The 7,270-nt window shown below is 42.8% G+C and overlaps 1 long non-coding RNA gene across 1 annotated transcript; it reads left to right on the top strand.

Moving 5' to 3' along the window:
- Positions 1–1,388: 1,388 nt before the first annotated feature.
- On the top strand, positions 1,389–2,729 carry LOC134467573 (uncharacterized). The gene is made up of 3 exons (XR_010038635.1): positions 1,389–1,673; positions 2,315–2,441; positions 2,669–2,729. It is a non-coding gene; the product is annotated as an uncharacterized LOC134467573 (long non-coding RNA).
- The last annotated feature ends 4,541 nt before the right edge of the window (positions 2,730–7,270 follow it).

Here is a 7,270-nt window from a genome sequence, read left to right as displayed (position 1 = left end):
GCTCAGTAATCATTGAATACTTAAGTTGCTATCAAAACTGACAGCTGATGGACAACATGTACCGTAGGTCTTGTGCCACCCTTACCCATAGGAGAAATATCTATATAGAAAAACAATTATCATATGAAAGTAAATAATTACCTGTACTCATTTTCTTGATATGCAAGGCACACAAATAGTCTGGGAGGAAGGATAGTCTATCATACACCCCCCCCTCCCAAACAAAATGCCACAAGACTTTTTTTAACCTTCAAGATTTTGAGTGGTAACAGTAACATAACTCATTCCCACTACACTCTTTTGCATAATATTGTACATGTCCTCAGAATGCTCTACATGTTTCAGTTCTATGTAGTTGTACTGTACAGGACAGTACAGTGCCGTGCAGTACAGTACAGTACAGTAGCATACAGTACGGTGCAGTACAGTACAGTAGCATACAGTACGGTGCAGTATAATAAAGTACAGTAGAGTATAGTACAGTACAGTACAGTGGCATACAGTACGGTGCAGTATAATAAAGTACAGTAGAGTATAGTACAGTACAGTACAGTAGCATACAGTACGGTGCAGTACAGTACAGTAGCATACAGTACGGTGCAGTATAATAAAGTACAGTAGAGTATAGTACAGTACAGTACAGTAGCATACAGTACGGTGCAGTACAGTACAGTGGCATACAGTACGGTGCAGTATAATAAAGTACAGTAGAGTATAGTACAGTACAGTACAGTAGCATACAGTACGGTGCAGTACAGTACAGTAGCATACAGTACGGTGCAGTCAGAGGTACTCTAACAAGGAGATAGAACACTCGGCGGCCATCTTGGCTACGCGTCGGGGCTTCTAATTCAGATTAGTAAGACTTTCGTGAATGGGGAGTTAATGGGGAAATCAAAAGTGGGACAACTGAACGGTATACATCTCACATGGTTGGAATCGCGGTGAAAAACAAATTAAAATGGCTATCTTCGAATGACCGTATACGTGACTGAAACACTGTAAAACAAATTTTTTCTTGAAGATATTTTTGAACTGCGCATGTGCCACACTCCACGACAAGACGTTCTGCTTTCCGGTTTGTTGTTTCAGATCTCCTAGATACCGTCTGCGTGGACTCCACAGACCTGTCAAAACCCCCTGATCAGCTGTCAGACTGGCATCGCTTTGTCACCAATTTAATGTAGGACTACGGCAATCTTGTTGTGGATACAGAAATGATAACTTTGTTTTTCTGTGACAGTAAGCATCATGTTCGTCCATCACTATGAAATAAATGTTGAAAAAATAAATCTGCTATACCACAAAATATGTTTTAATTTGTTGTGTAATAAAAATTAATTGGTAGGCTGCACCACACAATTTGTGTCGCAATAGGCCTAATTGATATGTAATGAAATTAAATGAACAGGTGAAAAGAATAAAAGAATTAAACAGGTGAACAGGTGAAAAGAATGAAATCTTAACTTATAAATAACGGTGTATGCGCGTGCTTACCATCCTCGAACCATCTCCATCAATTGAGAAGCGTACTGAACTACTTCGCCACCTTTAAAAGTGTTTAAATAGACATTTAACTGCGAGAAAATGCCTCGTTTGTGCTCCTTCTATGGGTGCAACAATAGGGCAAGACGTGGGAAAGCTTTCTTTTCTTTCCCGAAAGACGACAAGACGTAAGTTTTTAAAAACTTATCATCACCGATTGGGGAAGTTAGTTGTAACCATGACAATCAGGATAAATCGTGGCAGCCTCAAGGCAAGGAAACGTGTCATTTTGTTATAGTAAGGTTTCTAGAAAAGTAATTTGGTTACTGGAAAAGTCACGTAAAAAAAACCCACACTTAATACATACATGTGATATTACCTTCTGTTAGCGACGCATCTGAAATGGGGCAGTAGTGTGTAAGAACCATGTCTGCACCCACAATATATGATGCACACTCATTGCATCCTTAAACTTTCATCCTCAAAACACAGAAAGGGCCAGATTATCCTCAAGGCCAGTGTCAACCTGCCCAGGGGCCCCCACCAATAGGGGGCACACCATGATTTAACTTATTAATAGCCATATATTGTTCATAGTGGGGGCACCAGGTGAAGTGGAAGTGCCCGGGGGTACCACAGTGGCTTCTTAACTAATTAGATGATGGCCCATCTGCACACTCTGGCTTACAGTGACATCAAAAACAAGGTGCATTAGCAAACACATAAATCTATGATGAACATCCAAAATACTGCTTGTCAGCGTATACATAGCCTACTATATGAATAATAATAATTTTTTAAAAATGTGTTGGAACTACAATCAACACAGACGTGAGAAGTGGCTTCACTGCACCCGGAGGGCAGACCTGCCATCCAATATGACCGCTGAGGAGGCAAAAAGACGCGGATACATGATCTGTGAAGACCATTTCAGGCAGAAAGACATACTTTTCAAAGTAGGTATACTGACCATGCCCAATGCAACGAATGCATGTACAAATTTTTACTTATCACAAGTATGTAAACAGTGTATGAACACAGGTGTAGCACAACAGACACATATTGTAGGCCACTAAAACAAGCAGGAGACCAAGTATTTATTTTCATCTGTGGATGATAACTTTTATACTATTACAGTAGTAGCTATTACAGTCCACATTACAGTTGCCGTATTCTCTTTAAGGGCAAAAGAACACGTCTGGCTCCAGGTGCCGTCCCGGTCATTTTCAAGCAGCCGGTCAGTCCTGTCCAGAAAAAAAGAGGTAATGCAAAGACAGAAGATGAGTACATGGGGTTCTACGTGGAAATAACACAAATAGAAAATGAGTAACTGGGCTTTTTCTTGAACTTTAATACAAACAATTGATACACGGGCCAGTCTGTGGTTCCATACCAGCTTTGACATTTTATCATTAACAGTAGATTGACCATGAATGTAGGGTCCATTCTAAAAAGGTGGCTGCAGGGGGGAAATCATGGTTTGTGTTCATGTTACGGCCCTGAATGAAAGCAGTCCCCCACCCCAGCTCTAAAGGATGTGCCAATTTGTTCTTCCCACTGTGTATTCATGCAGCTGTAAACATACCTATGGACACCGTGGAGGGTCCGTGGGAGCAGGCTGGCACATCTGACCTAGAGCCACTGCTGCAAAGAAAGGAGAAGGTAAAAGATCATAGTTGAGGGTTATGATGACCCAACCCAAGCAAACATAAAATGTAGTGTTTCAATGATTATTTCATTTGTTAACACACTTGCTCTCAGTACCAAATACCTGTCCAAATGCTTTTTGTCAAAGGAAATTGCACAGCTGAAAACACTGCTGAGGAGGGAGAGGCTAAAATTCAGGCAGTATCGCTACAGAGTTGCCCTTAAAATTAAAAAACTGCAGCAAAGGTACGCATCCCAAAACTGAACCCAACAGTTATACAGCTCTTTTCACATGCAAGCTTCATGTACACATACTTCGCATCCGTACCGTCACGGTACTGGACAGTTATGGACACTTCAGTACTCCTTACTCAAACCACCAAGTGATGTCTGTCTGTCTATCTGTCTGTCTGTCTGTACAGTTATGCACAGCGAAGGAGGGAGACCTGTGCTCCAGAACCAAAAGCCCTGCCACGACAAGCAGAGAATTTTGTGAAACACCAATTGGCTCTAACCGGAGTGGGTAACCATGGCCAGAGGTACCCAAAGCACATTAAAACAATCGCACTCAGACTCCATCACCATAGCCCTCGGTGCTATGGAGAGCTGAGGGGCATTTTCCAGCTGCCATCACCAATGACGCTTCAAAGGCACCTTAAGGCCAGCCTTGGCAACTTTGAGGTACAAGTTAGAAAAATACTGTATTATGAAGTTTTAAATTTTAATTGTGCAACAAGTACCATCAATAATGTATGCTCTTTTTTCCACAGCCTGGTTTCCTCTATGGCGTTTTGAGCCTAATCAGAGCCAAAACCTCTCCAAACACAGAGAGGATGTGTGCGTTGGTGTTGGACGAGATGACTGTGAAGGCGCATCTGGACTACAACATCCGTCTGGATTCCATCGATGGCCTCACGAGCAGTGGTAGGCCAGCCACACAGGCCATGGTGTTTATGGCTCGAGGCATATGTGCCAAATGGAAGCAGGTATGCACAACAGTAGTAACTCACAGAAATTCACAACATACGACACCGACAGACAACCCATACAATCCCCCTTCCCCCCCTTTTTTGGTTAGGCAATTGCCTTCTTTATGTGCGACGGCACCATGGCTGGCAGTAAGATCGCCGAGAGAATTGAAGAGGCCATCCAGTTACTGGAAAGTGTTGGACTCGAGGTTTGTTAGGCTTGACAAGTGTCCATTAACCTATGATTTTACTAATCTATGAACCTGACCACCACTATCTTGATGGTAAATACATAACGAAATTAATCATTTCTGACAAGTAGTGTATTACTTTAACAATGACAATATCAATTGTGTATTACTTTCAGGTGAAATGTGTCGTTTGTGACCAGGGGTCAACTAATGTTAGGGCCATGAAGGACCTTGGGGCCTCTCTGAGTATTGAGGCGCAAGGCAGTGGTTCCCACTGCTTGCAGCTCAGGAAACAAATCCCACTGATATTTGATGTTCCCCACCTCTTCAAATCAGTGAGGAATAATTTGAAAAAGAACCCAATACATGTAAGACTATAATGAAACCATATCTGTGCGCAAATTATACAGCAGAGTACGCATTTCAATGTTACATTCACATGTTACATGTCTATTATCAAAGATTGAAGGAACAGAGGTGTCGTGGAGGCACCTCGAAGCCTTCTATGTTGAGGACAAGAGGAGCACCATCCGCATGGCACCGAAATTAACAGAGAAGCACCTGAACCTGCCACCCTTCATGAACATGCGAGTTAAACTGGCCACTCAGTTGTTTTCGCACTCCGTGGCAGCTGGTAAATACTACACTTGGAAATGAAAGTTTGGAATTAAGTTAACGGACACAAATATCGTTGGGCAAGACTGTAGTTGCACCCACACAGTTAATCTTCCTTCATCTGCCCATAAAAGGAATGAAGACAATGGTTCTGAACGGCACCCTCGAGGAGGAGGCATTGAACACAGCCAACTTCGTGGAGAGGTTGGACCGCTTGTTTGATGTCCTGAACTCGAGGTAAACCCCCTACTAAAAACCAGAACTTACAAAGCTTGATTGAGGCTGTACTTAATGAATTTAAGATGTTCCAGAGTAATCAGTTTGCATCTCTAACCCTGTGAGTGTTTTTATCCACGTATGAAAACAGAATGTAGGTCATGTACGACTTAGTAAACAATAAGTTAGTTACTAATCAATTTTGATTCTGCAGGAGCCTGAAGGACCAGAAATACTGGCGCCGTCCTTTAACTGGCAATTCCAGCAGGCTGGATTATCTGAAGTGCAGCTTGGAATGGGTGGCATCATGGAAGTTTGGGTACGTTAACTATGAAATGAACTAAGTATATGAAAAAGCTCGCAATATTGAGAATTTTAGGATTTTGCTTAAAACACTGGTCCTCTGCAGATCTCGAAGGACACCCCCCTGCCATGCAGGTTTGGTAACGACCATTAGAAGTGTGCTGAAGCTGCAAGGAGATCTGGAATCCGAGGGAATTCCAAACCTCTGCACCGCCAAATTAAACCAGGACTGCCTGGAGGTATGTAACAATGCTCACTCCAGGGACAATGAAAAGGGCTGCAACCTACTCATAACTGACAATGGTGTATACTGTACATACCCTCTTTTGCAGAACCTCTTCTCAGTCATCCGGGGTAAAGGAGGGCATCGCTTCCACCCCACAACTCGAGAATTTACAGCAGCCCTGAGAAGTGCTTCAGTTGCGGGGCTCTTTGAGGTGCAGGGAAGTGGCACCAACTGCCTGCCTGACGGTGCAACTCCATTGGTGAACCAGGGAGAAGGAGGCAGAGAGCAGGTTAGACCAACACCTCAGAAAGACATGGAAAAACAAATTCTATCAACATGTTTTCTTAAAGTCAATAGTTATTGCCAGTTACAGTAGACAATATTGTTGACAGTAATGTCACGACCTGGCTTAATTCAAACCCCCATCCTCATCATTGTTCAACATGTTCACACAAGCCATTTCACTGGATTTCAATGCATTGTTGCATTGCATCAAGGTCAATACATTAAAAAAAAAAAATCATGGCAATGTGTTTTTGTCCTCTAGGATGAAGCAACACAGCAAACCCAGCCTGACACCTGGGCTACTGAGGAGGTAACTGATTTGTAGGAATTGATCAATATTCAATTAAGATATGGATATTTACTGACAGCCTACAAACTATCTACACCTAAGCATTAAATACTCTGTGTGTCTTGGTTATCACAGGGCATCATGACTGGGGACAACCTGCTGGACGGGGAGCGGGAAGCCCTGGACTATGTGGCCGGCTGGGTCTGTCGGAAACTGGGGGAGGATCCTGAACTCGGGCAGTGCAGGGAGTGCGACAGTGTTCTCACTGGTCACAATAACAGCGAGCACTCCTACAGCACTGCCATGAGGGAAGGATCCTTCCTCAGGAACAAACAGTTCCACAGCACTGCAGAACTGTACAACCCCTCTGAGGCCTTTAAATTGGCAGTGAGGAGGTCAGAGATGGCCATTAAAAAAGTGCTGCCACGTGTCTGGGGGAAAAGGGGATTGACAAAGGCCCTCCAGGAGGCCATAACAAACGAGGGAGCATTTGAGGCAATCACGCATGCCCACCCAGCCCATGCGAAGGCCATTGAACGTGTGGCCTCCAAAAAATGTATCATGTGCCGATTGGGGGGTGAACTAAAACAGGTCAATCAGGAGGTTGAGACAAGGAAGTCAAGATTGCAGGGAAGAGTGGGGAGGAAGATGTTGTGCCTAAACACCAATTGAATTATTACTATACAATTTTAATTATGTTTTTTAAATGTCCAATTGGGTCATTATATTTATTTTTAATAAATGTTGTTTATTATTTACATTTCGTTGTTGATTCATGATTCAATACAGCAAGAACTACAACAGACTGTAAGAAAACACACCACAGTAATGGTGGGATGGTGCAAATAGTTTACTTTTTTATGAAACATTCGTTGGTTCGGACAACTAAGTTAAATAAACACCAACACTAGGCCATTATCTGCTTCCTATGTGGATGAAAACCATCACAATACCATTACGATGATATTTGTTAGTCAAAGTGGTATGGGTTAAGTATCACAGAGACCATGAGAGGCCATGTTTAACGGTTTCATGTGAAGTCTGA

Source organism: Engraulis encrasicolus, chromosome 2 (assembly GCF_034702125.1).
Source record: "Engraulis encrasicolus isolate BLACKSEA-1 chromosome 2, IST_EnEncr_1.0, whole genome shotgun sequence".
In the NCBI taxonomy this organism is placed as follows: domain Eukaryota; kingdom Metazoa; phylum Chordata; class Actinopteri; order Clupeiformes; family Engraulidae; genus Engraulis; species Engraulis encrasicolus.
The sequence above is the reverse complement of the archived record's forward strand: the minus strand, read 5'-3'. Positions and strand labels throughout refer to the sequence as shown.